The following is an 18,017-nucleotide window of genomic DNA, read 5'->3' as shown; positions in this document are numbered from 1 at the left end:
TTTTCCATCCATCAGTGTCTTTTCAGTGACAATTCCCACCTGTCCACCTACTTTGACCTTATCACTGTTCTCCCATACTGAGTAAACCAATGGGGGCTCATGTGAGCTATATGCTGATGGCATCCAATTTTTAGTAGATATGGGTGTGAATGCTAATGACAACATCTACTTAATTGATTGTCTGAGTGATGTCAAACTTTGGGTGCACTCGAATGGCCTCTATATAATCAGTAGTGAAACATTATTTATGCTTTCAAACAAAGGTCTTAGCACTTCAGCCTTATGGTACTGGCCAGATCTTGGTCCGTTTCCCACTCCCATTTAGTGGGTTTGCCATATTTATGTTATGTTAATTTAATTTAATATCAAGCTCATATCACCCCGGGAGGGGTATCTCGGTGCTGGGGCAGATCACAGCCATAGGGCAAACCACTGAGCTGGAACGACACTGTCTTAAATAGTTTCCTAATTTTAGGATGATCTGTACACATTCAGATGTGATGAGGCAACTCATTCCAATAAAAGGGGGTTAGGTACGAAAAAGACCTGCCACCAGCTTGGGACTTTCTAACATGTGGGACAGTGAGCAATGCTTTATCACTTGATCTCAGAGGTCTGACTGGACAATAGTATTTTTGACTCGAATTAAGGTAGCTGAGGCTTTTCCCAAACAATAATTTATGAGTAAGACAGCAGATTTTTAAAATAATTATTTTCTCGACTGTAAAGATCTCAAAAGGGATGAGGAAGCAGAACCAGATGGAAGGTTGCAAGTGAGACAGGCAGCTGTGTTTTGAACAACTTGTAATTTAGATAATAGCGTTTAATTTGCAGAGGCTAGTACAGCATTCCCATAATCCAAACTGCTAATGATGAGTTCCTGAACCAATGTTTTCCTTGTCGAAACAGGAAGAAAAGGAAATGCTTCCCTCAACAGGCACATCATGTGAAAACAGGTGCCGATAGTAGATAGAACCTGCTCTCTCATGGTAAGAGATTGGTCCAATCGGACGCCCAAGTTCTTGACTAATTGTCTGGGTGTCGGAGCAGTGCCTAATTCTGAAGGCCACCAATAGAAAGACAAGAGCTGTTGGGTCTTACCAAACAGCATAATCTCCTTTTTTTGCATTCAAATGAAGACAGTTCTCAGTCATCCAGGCTGCAATTGCTTTCCTCCTGTTGACATTTTTTCTTTTACTTTGACCAGGTCTTTGGCAAAGGAGAGGATCAACTGAGTGTTGTCAGCATAGGATAGTACTTCAAATCTGAAGGATGTGACAGTCTTGGCAAGGGGACTAATATATATGTTAAAAAGTGTTGGGCTTAGGCATAGGCCCTAAGGAGCCACTTAGTCTATCAGTTTGGCAGGTGATTTGAAAGAACCCAGAGAGATTGTTTGGGTACTGCTTTTTAGCACGACGCCGCCACCCTCAACGCACTCAACACCGGCAGAGTCCCGGGCTGCTACCGAGCCACCCCGAGACTCACCCACGGACCCTTCTGCTGCAACTCCTGCAAGTTCACCTGCCTCTGGACCGGCACTACACCTACACCAACCAAGACGAGCAACAGCAGCAGCCACCTGAAATGCATCCTGCTCAACACCCGCTCTGTCCACAGGCACGCCATCGAGATCTGGAACCTGCTCGACACCACAGCCCCAGACTTCGCCTTCTTCACGGAAACATGGATGAACGCCTCCTCAGCGCCTGACATCGCCATCGCCATCCCAGACGGCTACAAGATCATCCGAAGGGACCGCATCAACCACACCGGAGGAGGCATCGCCATCGTCCACAGGAACACCATCCGCATCACGACCAACACCGATGACACCCTCGCAACCGCCGAGCACCTGCACTTCCAAGTCCACATCAACCCCAAGACCACCCTCAGAGGCACCCTCATCTACAGACCCCCTGGACAATGCACACAATTCAGCGAAGACATCGCCGACTTCATCAGCCCACACGCCCTCTGCTCCGCTGACTACATCCTCCTAGGGGACCTCAACTTCCACCTGGAGAACAACAACGACCGCAACACCACCACCCTGCTGGACAACCTCGCCAACCTGGGACTCAAGCAACTGGTGACCACCCCCACCCACTACGCCGGACACACACTCGACCCCGTCTTCTCATCCAGCAAGGACATCGCCTTCAGCCACGCCACCGGACTCCACTGGACGGACCACAGCTGCGTCCACTTCAGCTTCGCAAGGACCACGATCCACCACCACCAGCAACAGGCTGCACGCAGGAACTGGAACAAGGTCACAGCCGACCAGCTCGCGTCCTCCCTGAGCATGAACCCTCCCACCAGCACAACGAACCCTAGCCAGGTGGCCACCAACCTCACGAAGTGGATCAGCGACTGCACAGACGAGCTCGCCCCCCTGAGGACCCCGCCCAGCAGACCCAGTAGCAAGAAAGCCCCATGGTTCACCGACGAACTCAAGAGCTCCAAGAAGAACTGCCGAGCCCTCAAGAGAACCTGGCGCAGAGACCCAACACCGGACAACATGACTGCCCTCAAGCTCGCCACCCGAAAACACCACCAACTCATCCGCGCCACCAAGAAAATGGCATTACAGGAACGACTGGATAACAACGCCCACAACAGCAAGGAACTCTTCAACATCGTCAAAGAGCTCTCCATCCCCAACGCCGGAAACAACGACATCACCCCTTCGCAAGACCTCTGCAACTCCCTCACCTCCTACTTCCACAACAAGATCGCGGACATACACAACAGCTTCAGCACTCAACCGACGATCACCACGACCGAACCACCGCCCCCCACCACCACCCTCCGCGCCTGGACTCCGATCAGCACCGAAGATACCGTCCGCACAATGAACTCCATCCACTCCGGATCTCCGACCGACCCCTGCCCTCACGTCTTCAACAAGGCCGACGCTATCATCGCACCCCACCTGCGGGACATCATCAACACCTCCTTCGACACTGCTACCTTCCCGGAGAGCTGGAAGCACGCCGAACTCAGCGCTCTACTCAAGAAGCCATCGGCTGACCCCACCGACCTCAAAAACTACCGCCCCATCTCGCTGCTCCCGTTTCCTGCAAAAGTCATCGAGAAGACCGTCAACAAGCATCTGGCCGCCTTCCTCGAGACGAACGGATCCCTCGACCCCTAGCAGTCTGGCTTCCGGGCCAACCACAGCACCGAGACCGCCCTGATCGCAGTCACCGATGACATCCGAGCGCTGCTCGACAACGGAGAAACAGCGGCCCTCATCCTCCTTGACCTCTCCGCGGCCTTCGACACTGTCTGCCATCGTACCCTAGTACAACGCCTCAGCAACGTCGGAGTCCAGGAGAAGGCACTGGAGTGGATCATCTCCTTCCTCGCCGGAAGGACACAGAGAGTCCGCCTCCCTCCGTTCAGATCAGAAGCCACCGAAGTCATCTGCGGCGTCCCTCAAGGCTCCTCGCTCAGTCCAACCCTCTTCAACATCTACATGAGCCCCCTCGCAGACATCGCACGCCAGCACAACCTCAACATCATCTCCTACACCGACGACACCCAGCTGATCCTCTCCCTTACCAACGACCCCGCCACCGCCAGAGCCAGCCTTCACAAAGGGATGAAAGAGGTAGCCGAATGGATGAAGAACAGCCGCCTGAAACTGAACTCAGATAAGACGGAAGTCCTCATCCTGGGATCCTCACCCGCTGCTTGGGATGACTCCTGGTGGCCCCCCGCCCTAGGCAACGCACCCAAACCAGCAGACCACGCACGCAACCTGGGCTTCATCCTGGACTCCTCCCTCTCCATGACCAGACAAGTCAACGCCGTCTCCTCGTCGTGCTTCAACATCCTGCGCATGCTTCGTAAGATCTTCCGGTGGATCCCCACCGAGACCAGGAAGACGGTCACCCAGGCCCTCGTCACCAGCCATCTGGACTACGGCAACACCCTCTACGCCGGAACCACCGCCAAACTCCAGAAGAGACTCCAGCGGATCCAGAACGCCTCAGCACGACTCATCCTGGACATCCCCCATCGCAGCCACATCTCCGGACACCTGAGAGATCTGCAATGGCTCCCGGTCAACAAGAGAATCACCTTCCGTCTCCTCACCCACGCACACAAAGCCCTACACAGCCAAGGCCCAGGATACCTCAACAGCCGCCTCAGCTTCTACGCTCCCAAACGCCAGCTTCGATCGACCAACCTCGCCCTCGCCGCCGTCCCCCGCATACGTAGAGCCACCACAGGGGGACGGTCCTTCTCCTACCTCGCCACCAAGACATGGAACTCCCTCCCCACCCACCTCCGCCTGACCCAGGACCACCTCGCCTTCAGGAAGCAACTCAAGACCTGGTTGTTCGAGCAGTAGCAGATCCCCCCCCCAGCGCCTTGAGACCCTCTGGGTAAGTAGTGCGCTATATAAATGCGATGATTGATTGATTGATTGATAGAAAATCACTGAACCATTGTAGAGCTGTCCCATGGATTCTGATTTCATACAGCCTCTGGAGCAGCCTAGGGTGGGACACAGTGCCAAATGCTGATGCTAAATTCAACAGCACAAGCATAGATAGGATACTGGCATGACAAGAGTCTTATGTGATCTGTGACCACTACCAAGGTGGTCTCTGTGCTGTGTGAGCATCTGATCCCAGATTGTAATGGGTCTAGGATCTAATTAACCTCTAAATAGTCGGTAAGTTGTTTATTTATTTGACTTTCCAGGAACTTGCCCTGAAGCGGAAGCCATGAGATGGGCCGATAGTTAGAGAGGTTGGTAGGAGCTATATGGGTTTTTATTTGTATCGTCGTGACCTGAGCAGCATTCCAAGCTGAGGGGATTTTCTCAGTGTTACCTGATAAGTTAAGTAAAGAGCATATTGCAGGGGTGAGCGAATTAGAACGTGCAGCTGAAATCCTTGGAGGACATATGTCCAGAGGACAGCTAGTTTTGGATGTTACAAGAGCTCTCTGAATTAGTACAGGAGAAAAATAAACGTTCCTAAGCTACTGACATAGCTGTAAGGGGGAGAGTTGGAATTAGACTCCTCATGTGCTTGATTAAGAGAGCTGAGAAAGTTCTAATAAATCAATTTGATTTTGTCCTCAAATTAGTCTGCAATACACAAGGATTCATAAATTCACTAAGCAATATATATAGCTCTTTAGAAGAATTTCCATCTTGATCTATCTGGTTGGTGATATGAAACTATTCAAGCTTTTTTGATTCTCTATAGGCCTCCTTCCAGCATCTCTCTAATATTTCTCTTTTTGCAGTTCTGTGGTATAGCGGACTCCAGGGATCCATATTTAGATGTCTTGTCCCTCCCTGGCTGGCATAAGATCGCCTGGCTTAGAGAGGTGAAGAAGGCGCTTACCTTGCTTGGTTTGGGCTCTGCGTGGGAAAACAAAACTGCACCTTCCAAACAGGAGTTGAAGAAGGCATACTGGACTTGGGTCGACAGTGAGAGACTGTGTAAATCAAACCATCCAAAAACTGTTGCCAACTTCCTGATGGTTAAATGTAACCCTTCTAGAGAAGTCTATTTGGACTCGATACACAGCTCTCATGACAGGGCTCTATATATTAAATTCAAGGTTGGGGTTTTACCCTTGTGCCAGTTCACTTCTACTTGGAAACCACCTTTGCAAACTGTTCCAGACTGTCCATTTTGTGAGCTGAAAACAGAATCTGTAGCACACTTCTTATTCGAGTGCCGAGCCTACTTAGCTCCAAGACGGAGGTGGTTGAAGCCTCTTTTCAGGAGCCTAGGAACTCGTTCACATTTGGAAGCCTTGAGAATACTGCTCTCAGACGCAAGACCCTTCTTTTCAATCTGTTTGGCAAAGTTCCTAGGATGGGCCTGGCGTATAAGAACCGCTAAAAAACTGATGATCCAATAATGTCTCCCCTCCCTTTTTAAACATATTTTTAGTCCATTGGACAGATCTCTTTTATTCCATAATGAATTGTAAGTTGTTTTTTGAATAATGTTATATTGTGATGTTCTGCTTTTATGATATGTTTTATATATCGAAATAAAGTTTACTTACTTACTTACTTACTTATTTAGATTTTGCACAAGATTTAGGTGGGACTACCTTATCAAAGGCCGAGTTTAGCGCTATGTGATAATCTGTTAACACTGGATAGATATCTAAGTCCTCAGTGGTTACAATGAACTCAAACTTGTTCGAAAAGGAGTCAGGGGTAACTTTCTACCATTGTCTTGACATCCTTATGTTAACTTGTTTCATCTTGTCAGTCAAATTTAACTTGGGAATCTGAAAAATGATCAAGGCGGGTTCTTTCCAGGGTAAAGGTTGAAGGGGTTTACAGGTCTTAGATACAGATATAATAAAAAGTAGGTCCAATGTTTGGCCTGCAACATTGGGTTGGACCGCTAACTTCTGGTTCAAGGAGAGAATTGCTTGGTCAGAAATAAGCTGTGCTACATCAGCGTTTATAGAGTATTCACCATGATGATTGAAATCCCCATATAAAATAAACATGTGAGATGCCAGATCATGGGTCACAACATGTTCCGTTAGGCGCTGACTAAAATCCTTTTTGGGTCCAGGATGACCATACACTAGAGCACCTTTCTAACAGTCCTTAGGGGAGAGTTAAAGTTTAGAAAAAACATAGCTCAGCCCAGTTAGTATGCAAAGAATCTATAAGTGAGACCTTGACTGAGTCTTTAAAAACAATGGTAGTGCCACCACCTGTCCTCCCTTCTCTGTCCAGTCTATCCATGCACTTGTTTTATGCGAGTGCCAGGTAGCATAGTGGAATTCAACCAGGTTTCAGTAAGAAAGTCAAACTCAGGTCACAGGGAGGAAAACAAGTCCCAATGTTCAATTGCATGCTTTGGCAAATACCTGACATTACAAAGAGGGCTGTCAAGGCTTAGAAGCCTGAGGGTGTGAAGAAAGGGAATTAGTTCTGAGTTAATCTATAGGAGTGTCAGCTGACATGAGTAAGGAATAGTTAGCCAGCTGTGTTCCCACTAACGTGTCCCTAGGTGAATCATGGAGCCAGTGAAATTTACATTGTAGACAGGCTACTGGGCCTTCTAAATGGGATGGGAAACGACTAATGCAATTTGCATCTATAGGATTAGAGGCTCTGAACAAGTTATCAATTATATATATATAGGGCGCTTTGGAAGAATAAGTCATTCTAGAAGGGTCACTGACCTCTAGTGCAAAAGGAGAAGGGGGGTCCTGGCTCCTGACGATGGAGTGGTGCGGACAGGCACAGATTGGCTTGCCTTTGGCTCACCTTGGGCATGCTCGCTTTGCGTGTCTGTTGCATGTTGTCTCCGGCATTGGCTCATGTCAATTGCAGGAGATTATTAGCTACACTGCTAACTCAACAATTCAGGTGGCAACAGTACGTGAGGTGACTGAATTCAAATTTCTCCACTACAACATTGCAAATCGCAGTGAATCAGAAAGCTAAAAGCGACACAAATAAGGATAGAAGATAGTCACCTAACAAGTATTTAATATGAAGAGTCTGGCTTAAAAACATAGTGGGACCGCTTGACTGTGACCTATTGGCAGCGTGTCGGCGCCGGCATTGGCTTTTGTAAATGTCAGGAGATTAGAAGCTAGACTGCTACCTCTGTGATTGCATTGGCAACAGAAAGTAAAGCAACTGAATTCAGTTTTTTCCACTCAAGCGGAACAAAATGCAGTGGATCAGAAAGCTGAACGCAGCACAAATAAGGATAAAAGGTAGTCGCAAAACAAGTATAAAAGGTTCAGAGTCTGGTTTAAAAATGTAGTGAGACCACCTCTGCGACCTATTGGCCATCTATGGGTTCTATTTGATGATGAGTTATCCTTTGGAACCCAAGTACAATGAATGTTCAAATCAGTAAATTTCAATCTATATGTTTTATCGAAAAACAGAAAAAACAGACCAGTTTAGTCTTTGCAGGACTGCATGCATATTTCCCAGACAGAGATTGTATCTAGAAGAGGTATTGCAAGAAAGCCAACCTGGATATTCAAAAAAAGACATCTGCACAGAGCAAAGGGCTCAAACAGAGAAGTGTGTCTCACCCTTTGTAAAATTGTTTGAGCCAGCCAAGCCAGACTCGAGCCAGATGCTCAGCGCGAGATCCTTTTGGACCTTTGAGCCCAGAACGAGCCAAGCTGTAATCTAGCTCCTGCCTATGATTCCCTCTTAACCTCATGCACCAAGAATTAAAGACACACCATTTCATGTAAAATAGAAGAGAGAAAATAAATGCCAATCTGGTGGCTGAATTGCACAAAATGAAACTAGAAAGCTTGGGAACATTCTTGCTTCCCTGCTTGACTAAACTGTGTGATTGTAGGCAAAAAACTATTTTTCATTTTATAAATTACAAGCTTACCCATCGCGCGGTGCTGCGATCTCAGAAGAAAGGAAATTCAAGGAAACAGGTTATGATAACATTAAATTTACATTGTGTCATTGTTATTGAAACGTATTCATTTTATTTTTGAAAACATTTCTAAGTCTGGCTTGAGCAGTGCGTCCTGGATTGGCTTCCAATCTTGATTCTGGTTGCTCTCCTGTTTCATTCGAGTGGGCTTGAGCAGTGCGTTATCGATCTGTTTTCAATCTTGATTCTTGTTGCTTGTTCGTTTGAGAAGAAAGGGCTTGAGCAGTGTGTACTTGATCGGCTTCCAATCTCGATTCTCTTTGCTCGTTCGTTTGAGAATTACGGGCTTGAGCAGTTTGTATTCGAACAGCATTACCGGCTTGAGCAGTTTGTATTTGAACAGCTTTTAATCTTGCTTCTCGTTGCTCGTCTGTTTCTGAAGCTCGTAATGCCTTTTTCTTTCGAGCTTCTGATGTAGATTGACCAATCGATTTTCATTTGGGGGTCATAACTGTTGACGATGCTCGCAAATTCGCTGTCTATTTCAGTATTTCGAAAGATTACGAGGGCCCTGGAGGGCCGATTTAAAAAAAAAAAAATGACAGAAACTTTTGCTGGAGTGTACTCAACAACTTCCCAAAGTTTCATGGCGATCAGATGAATGGTGTAGTAATGCATAAAGGACAAACAGTCAGACAGATATACTTTTGTTTTTATATATATATAGACTAGCTTACCCGTCGCGCGTTGCTGCGATCTCAGAAGAAAGGAAATTTAAGGAAACTTGTTATGATAACATTTAATTTACATTGTGTCATTTTTATTGAAACTTACTCATTTTAATGTGGAAAACATTTTAAAGTGTTGTTTTAATTCTGTTTATTTATTCGATTGCTTGTGGATACACAGTATTTTTTGTTTTTCCATCTGGTGCGTACACGAATAAATCAGAAGGTTTTCCGACACGTGAGCTGGTCACATACAGTTGTTCATGTGAGAAGCACGGATTTTCCAAATCTAGTCCACACACTTGCAACGATTGTCCTTGTGCTTTGTTGATGGTCATTGCAAAAGCGAGTCGCACCGAAAACTGTAAATGTTCAGTATTCGAAAGATTATGAGGGCCCTGGGGGGCCGGGGGGCCGATATTTAACACATTTTTCTTTTCTTTGTTTTTTGCCAGAAACCTTCGCGGGAGCGTACTCAACAACTTCCCAAAGTTTCATGCCGATCGGATGAATGGTGTAGTAATGCATAAAGGACAAACAGACATACTTTCGTTTTTATATATATAGATAATGTTGTTCCATACATAATAATAGTATAAGCCACATATAGGGTGCACAGGACAACTGACTTGCCTTTTAGTTCATCAATGACATTGTTGTCAGTGCAGGGGATGTAGGTTTCGAGGTTCATGTTTAAAAAACTATGACTTATAATAAGTCTCTCTCAATGCAATGAGGTTATCTAATATACTAAGATGAAACGCTTCCACATGTTAACAAAACACACTTTTTTTAAAGAAATTAATCATATTTTAAAATTTCTTATAGCAGAGCCTCTTAGAGCCAAGCCAACCCCTTGGCTTGGCTGTGCCTCGACTCTCCTTATAAATTTGTTTGCTCACCCACCTTTAACCCTCAGCTTAAAAATATGAGCATGCATGAGAGCAGAACTTGAATGACTAACGATTGAGCACCATATTCAATTCGGAGTAATTTGTAGCACAGGGATCTTTCGGCATATCATCAATTGACCAAAACGAAAATTACCATTGCACAGGTGGCCCTTAAACAGATTCTAGAGCTAAATGTTGAAAGTCGCTAGATGTAAAACATGAAACACATTGCCAATAGAACTGAGATTGGACAACAAATGTTAAAGTAATTTAAAAAAATTAATTCTTAAATAATATCTACTGTAATCTACTTCGATATTTAAGGTCCAAAGTTTTTAGAACTACATGGACCCCATTGTACCATAATTTTGAAGCCCATTAGGTGTAATACTTCTCTTTGTTATCCCCGGGATATGTCTCTTTGTTGGTTTTTAAATTATAGTTTGATTTGAATTATGTTCTGTTTCTGGTATTTTGTTTTGTTGTGCGGCTAGACGCTGGGTTTTCTTGCATTGATGTGTAGTATAAATAATGTAAACTAAGCTAATCAAACAACAAGAAAAATGTGCATTTTAACTTTTCTTCTTCTCTCCCATTTTACCCCGGGGCAGTGGGGTAATATTATATTAGAACTCAATGTAGTGCAGTAGTGGTAAGTGGGGCACAATGGCTCCCGACCAAATATTTTAGATTCTGCATTTATTTTGGTACTAAATAAGGAATGGATGAGAGTTTCAGATGTAGGTGAGAGTGGAGGAGTTTAATTCAATATGAGGATACCTACTAAGACCTATTTTTACTGAAACTTACTTAAATACCCTTCTCATCCACAGGCCCATCACATTTAGTAGGTGCACCTGTATTTGCAATCCAAACTGAGTTTACAGAAACAGACATTAGTTTCGTCTCAGCAGTGATTTTTTGTAATTTCATCCATGGATGAAGAAATTAAAGTGAGTTAAATAATTTTTTGTTTTTTTCCCAGAGATACACATGGTTAACCAGCATTCAGAAGAAACACTAAGCAGTGGAATATCAAAGTAAAGAGGGAGATGGTTGAATGGACAAAGTCCCTGACAAAATGCGCACCCTGTTTTTGGAGGGGTCAGGTGTACTATTGTACTTCTCCAACGTATGTAAAAGTAGGGAAAGTGTTGGACTTTGCAGGGGTCAGATTTTCAATGCCCACTCCAATCTGAGCAACAAAAAATGAATTATTGACTCTGAATAGGTTAAATGTACTATTCCCACTTCACTATAAGTAAGTAGGGAAACTTTAGAGGGGTCAAAGTTAGTAATCTAATTCTAATCTTAGCAAAAGTGAGAACCTGTTGGATATGGGGTGTGGGTCACATTTACTATTCCTACTCCAACGTATGCAAAAGTAAGAAAAGTGTTGGACTTTGGAGGGGTCAGATTTGTGTTAACACTCCTAAAAATTGATATAAAACATGACAATATACACCAAAAACACATATTTTAACCAATACATTTATTCAGCAGGCAGGACTGCCGGAACACTCTCTACAAAGGAATTAATGCAAGGCTCCTGAAGAGACTACAGGCAATAAAAAAAACATCACCCCACACCTCAAGAAGCTCCTGATCCAGAGAAGATGCCAATTCAAGATGCTAGCCCATGCATACAAAGCCCTGAAGAAAGAAGGAACAGCATACATTAACAAACGAATGACCTTCCACCAACTGACCAGACACCGGCAAGCCGGCTCCCTATTCCTCGCAGAGACCCCCCAGGATCCACTGAGCTAACAGAGGAGGATGCCTCTTCTCTCACCATGCAGCCAAAGCCTGGAACAACCTTCCCTTCACCTTAGGAATGCTGCATCACTCCAGACGTTCAGGAAAAGCCTCAAGACCTGCCTGTTCAAATGAACAGAGCCCCGCAAAGCAGTTAGCAACCCCAGCGCCTTCAGACTCTTACAGATGATTTGTCATGCTTTACAAAGCCTGATTCATTGATTCATTAAACATGAGCAAATTGAATTAAATGTAAAAAATATTTTTTTATGTTACAAATAAATAATATTTTAAGTTAAAACACCTTCCTCCCTACTACCCTAATAGAAAAAAAGAAAAATCACAATCAATTTGAACTAATATGAAATAGTGTCCTAAAAATTAAAAATGATTAATCTTAAATTAATCATTATAAGAACATCTATAATTAAAACAATTAATATATATGAAAATATTTGGCAGAATGTAATAATTAAATAAACTGATCGATCAATTCACCATTAATTGAAAATCAACAAAGAAGAAAAATAACAATAAATCAATTATCTATTTTGAATAATGTTTGTTGGAAAATTAAATTGTCTAAACATAAATTAAAAATGATAATTTACATACTACAAAACAACCCACCCTTTTCTCCCACAAATTCAACAACTTGTTACTAAATTAACATTTGTTTATTGTATTTTAAAAAAACTTACATTTCATATAAAAAATGAGCCATCTATACAGCAACAAACTGAACACATATTAGCATACTAATTATGAATAATTCTAAAATAGCTGAAATTTATCAAACTAACTAAACTGAGGGGCCATTTACGAGTCAGTTTGTGTTGCGTTTGCACCACCCAACGTGGTACATACGGCATTCAAACCTTAAGTGAGACTTATGAAGCCATGCAAGACCACTTTGCGTGGCCCTGAGTAGCTCCATAAATCTGGAGTAAAGAAAAACAGAGCTAATCACTACATTACACTCCTCTCCCCAGGGAGGCATCCCATTGGCGTTGCGTGTGTGTTCCCACACAACTCCCATGGTTTTTGATGCATTCCCAGATTGTAAACCCCGGAATGCACCAAAAAGATTCACCTTCCCAGAAGATGTGTAATGAGGACAAATATTTATATTTTTCCTTGTTACTTCCTCTGCAGCACACAGAGAAAGAGGAATATGCCACTCAGGATGTTTTTGTGCAGAAAGTTGTACCTTCCTGCACAAAATCAATCCTGCCTGCAATGCAGGAACCCTTGCACCATGGTGCAAGGGTACCTGCGTTGGCACTAAGCTGTCAAAATGACACCAGCGCAGGGGAAAAGGTAAGAACGTGCTGTGTTGGCTTAAATACGGTGCATTCCTGCCCCTTCCATGTCACTTAGCGCAGTGAGGTGACTTGCTGCACTTGCTGCATTCGCTGCACGATATTCTCGTAAATAGGCTCCTAAGTTAAAAAAAATCATTACCTTTTATAACTATATTGACTAAAAAGATAATATGATATTAAATAACCAAAAGCCCTATATTTGTATGCTCTGCATTTTGCCCAGCAACATTTTTGACATCCCAATACTTCTTGCACAATATTTGTGAACCACAATATTTTGATGTGATATTTTTTCCAAGCACCTCTCTGCTCTGTGAACCCTTAGGTTCTTAACCAAAATTCCTCTCAGGCAATGGCTGCTTGCAAACTTTGTTTTTCTCTACCGATGCTGCTTATAATTAGTGCCTTGAAGGTTCCAATCCAGTTGTGTTCTAAGGGCCAGATGTATGACCCTTCCAATTTGCGAGTCTTGAATTGCGTCGTTTTGCAACTCGCAGACACTGTTTGCGATTCCTAACAGGGTTGCGAATTGCCTGTCTGATTAATTTTCATCAGGCAGGTACAATTTGCAACCCCATTGGAGTGGCTATCAAGTCCAGCAGTTTTTTTTTATTGCAGCCCATTTTCCTTAAAAGAAAATCGGATGCATTTAAAAAAGAAAAATGAAACATTACTATATCATATTTTAAGAGTAGGCAGTGGTCCTTGGAACCACTGCCTGCTCTTAAAAATTATTTTTAAAGCCAGTCACAAAGGGGACCCCTTCCCATTTGGGTTTCGCAGTTTACCACCCATTTGAAATGCAATTGCGGCCGCAAAACAATCTTACATTGAAGTGCGAGTTGCTAATAGGAAGTGACGCCCTTGGCATGCCCCTTCCTAACAGCGAGTCACAAACAGGGCCGGACTGGGAACCAAAACCGGCCCAGGCAAAGTGCTCGGCCAGCCCCCCGGGGCCGGTTTCGGCCGCTGTAATGAATTTCTTTACAGCAACTGATATTGCTGCTATGCTGCAAAAACTGCCCTGTAAAAGAATCGGCAACCAGGGGCCCAAAACTGGCCCACAACCCTGGCGGCCACTGGGGAAATGACAGGTGCGTGCTAAAGGCCTGCACAGCCCTAGTCCCAAACCCTATTTTGCGAGTCAGTAATAGGTTACTGACTCGCAAAATAGGGTTAGTAAATAGGGCACACCTATTTTGCTTTTGCAAACGGGCCGATTTCCCGGTTGCAACTGCAAATATGGTCATAGACCAGGCCCTAAATATCATTATTATTACAGCCTCAAAAACATTAACTGAGAGTGAAATTTCTATTACGTGCTTATTCAGGAATCTTGGTTCCATTATGGTACGAATCGTTCTTTAAATGGAAATATAAGAGTGGAGACGCTCAATATTTAGAGGACCTGTTTATTCCTGAGAAGTGTAGGTACTCTTCCTTTCAAAATTAAAAAAGTACAGGCACTCGATACCGGACAGGGTACTGTGTACAATACATGAATATTCATCTTTACAGTTTACTGTTTCTGACTGAGATCACCATTTTCCTTGAAGATTACATTGTTATTCTGTGATTAATGCTGGTGACTCTCAACAGTTGCTACACTGGTTGTATGATGGCTCAATGCAGGGAAATACTCTGCATGCCTTTACCTCGCATTTATAACCCCACATTTTCAGCCCCGGTCCGTGGAGGGAGTTCGGTGGGGCAGGGAGGCGGTGCAGGGGAGGGGCAGGGTGGGGGGTGGTAAACAACGGAATATGGATAATTGCAGGTAAGTAAAAAATTTAATAAATAAAAAGAATTTCGTAGCGCGCACTGGGAACAGGGATGTGGGAGCGAACCAAGCTGTGTATATGGCTGCAAAGCCCATACAGGAGTTAGTGGAATACAAAAAATATTGCTTACCAAGTTTCATTGTGAAGTTCTTTAAAACTGGAGAACAAACTGGAGCATCTCCCTGTAGTCTCATACTGTTATGTAGCGTGAAAACATGTAAAACACAAGCTCATCTCATTAATTTAGATCATCTCATACCATTACATTGGTCATGGCTCTTGCTTATTCATATTTTAAATCTTTTTCTGGCATGTGCTTGAAAGATAATACCTAAGCATTTATGGGGGACCTAGAAGCATGTACAGGGATCCACATATGCCCGGGAGCCAGCCACCACTCTGTATTGAACGGTGCAGTGCGACTCTGTGACACATGCATGGTTTTCCATATGTCCGTAACAGTAATCAGGAGGCAGTCATCTCTAGGTATTGAGACAGTAGGATCCGGAGATCTGTATGAGGCAAGTGCACTGTGCAAAGAGTGTTTCAGCAAACAAATGATGAACGGAATGCTGACAATGCAAATATTCTCCCCCAGTCAAAATATCTGGGTTAAATCCATCGTTCTTTTGCCCACTACGCCACCCCAGTTTGGACCTAACCATATGTAAATCAGTCTTGACCCTGTGCCCATGGGAACAGTCCAGACTGATCTGCCAGGCCAGGTCCTCCCTGGACTGGAAACAAACACCCTGGGACCGGTTTCAGGGAATGCCACACTTCCATCAATTGTTCTTTGTGCAAAGAGCCAGCGGATCTCCAGCTGGTAAACAGAGGTAAAAGCAGATCATTCTAACCCTCTTTTTGTGGTAGTATGAGCGAGCAGTTAGGCTTATCAGAGGGTAGTGCTAAGCATTTTTGTTCTCATAGAGGTAATTAATGAGACAAATACTCAAGAATAAACATGTGACTGATTTATATAAAAATTGTTGATGTTTATGTCATTTTTATGACCAAGAACACAGTTCTAAGGTAAGTACTTTTGTGGTTTCGATTATGCAAAGTTTGGAAAATATATCACATGTGTGCGCAAGTCCGCACCATTGAAAAAAAATTGGAAAAAGCAGAGAAATGCATATAAAATCCGGCAATGTTTTCACGAAGTGCACCTTCTTAGGTCAATGTCAGAGCCAGATCCAAAGTTCCAGCAGGAGATACTCAGGAGCATCCCTGTTAAGCTGGAAGCATAGGGCTGAGGGTCTTGGAAGCTGGTGCGCAAAGACAAAGGAGGCCACTTGAAAACACACTGCAAAGGAGGACTTTCAGGTAAGTCCGATGGCGCTCCTCCAAGGGAGGAGTTCACAAGAGCCTGGGGGCTATGGAAGCACAGCTGGTTGGTCATTCCCAAGGCTGGTGGGGCCGGGTGCAGAGTAAATAGGTCAGCCGGGCATTGTGCATCTTGAGGGGCTCATCATCAGAAGCAGGCACCTGGGAGAGGTGATCTCAGGACACTGGGCCACTTAGGAAGTGGGTCTCAGGGCTCTGGACGTCCCTCGGTGGGTGCTTGCTTGTGGGAGTGCAGAGTGGACTCTTCTTTGCATTGTTTGCCATTGGAAGGCCTTTTCCCCTAGGTATTGGTACGCCAATGCTCCGGTAGGTCCTTGTGTAACTACAGTTTGCTGAATAGACAGATCTGACATTTTGAAAATGTTGTACCTTTTCTTGCATCGGTGCTGTATCAAGGTCGCAGGAGACCAGCAAGTCAACAAACCGGGTTTCATTGGCTTGATGCTTGCAGTGTGCAGGGGACTGATACCTTCACTCCAAAGGAGCTTTATTGAAGGCTGGAGGGGCTCCAGGTTTCTAGGAGGCCTCACAGTTGCAGGACAAGACAGCAGGCTATGATTGTCAAGTCTTGCATGCAGCAGGCAGGGCTTGTGGCCAATTTATTCTGCAGGTCGGCAATAGTCTCTGTGAAGCAGCTATTCTTTGTACTTTTCCTTCTCTTGTCTGTCAAATTCGATGTTCCGGTCTTGGCGTGCTTCCTAAATACTTAATTAAGGGGGTTACAAGGGGAGACAGGTAGTAGCCAACAGGCTACTTACAATTTGGGTGTTTCCACCCCCTAGTGACCACTTCCAGTGGGAGGCAGCAGTACCCTAGCTTTGATAGGTTGCTTCTCCACCATCCTAAGATGGTGACATTTCAGGAGAGGGGTTCACCTTGCCTGCCCCACTGGAGTGGTGGTGTAGGCTAAGTGGGGACCCGCCTCCTAATATAACTACATTTACCACCTTTCCTCCTGCCAAAGAGCAGCAGGGAAGGGGCATGGCCTCCCCTGCTATCTGGAGGTTCCTGGGTTGGATTCCAAAGGCTGCATTGCCTTTGTAGCTTCCTGCCTAGGAAGGCCATCCTGTACTGGAAGAGGTGTGAAGCACCTCCTACCAGAGCAGGCTTTGTCTCTGTTCACTGAGAGTTCTAGCTCTCTCCCCAGAGGTAAAACAATGATCTGGTGGCGGTAGACTGGAGAAAACAAGTTGGAGACCACACCAGTGCTTGGTAGGTTTTATGGGGACCCCCCCCCTCCTTTAAGGGTCTCCTGAGTGAGTTTATTAATAAATCCATCACGGTCATCAGTGAGGACTTATTAAAACAAGATGTTTGGGACCAAATACCTTAGAAATCAGTGAAACCATCATGGTGCAAGGAAAGTCGTGTTGATATGTATCCAGCCCATGTACTCCTCAGGGAAGCCTAGGATGCTTATGGTTCTCCATCCGGTCCCTGAAATCAGTAGGTGTTTAGCGCATTCTATACATCTCATCATTTTCATTAGGACCTGTACCTCTTTTGCACACAACTATCACGGCTCATGTGTTTTGATTCCGTGGAATTGCCTCACCCTACCAGCACACAAGGCAGTCCCTAGACTTGGAACAAACACACACTGCAGTCCCTAGACTTGGAACAATGACCAGTGGTCTGAGGGCTGGAGGTGCGATGCAGAGGCAGGCCTGGCCTCCCAGGCTTCGACTGGGCCTTGTGGCGGCCCGCAGTGGATTCAGCTGCCTAAGCTTGGATATAGCCATGGGCAGAAAGACCCTGATTGCCGACAGCCCAGCTGGGTGGTGGTGATCTCTCAGCCTCGCTCCCC

General features: G+C 44.8%; 1 protein-coding gene across 1 annotated transcript in view; it reads right to left on the bottom strand.

Moving 5' to 3' along the window:
* The window catches only part of LOC147692397 (cytochrome P450 2A13-like), a 326,869-nt gene that overhangs the window by 128,144 nt on the left and 180,708 nt on the right, over positions 1–18,017 (bottom strand). The gene's annotated exons all lie outside the window — the stretch shown is intronic.

Source organism: Lissotriton vulgaris, chromosome 9 (assembly GCF_964263255.1).
Source record: "Lissotriton vulgaris chromosome 9, aLisVul1.2, whole genome shotgun sequence".
Lineage (NCBI taxonomy): Eukaryota > Metazoa > Chordata > Amphibia > Caudata > Salamandridae > Lissotriton > Lissotriton vulgaris.
The sequence above is the reverse complement of the archived record's forward strand: the minus strand, read 5'-3'. Positions and strand labels throughout refer to the sequence as shown.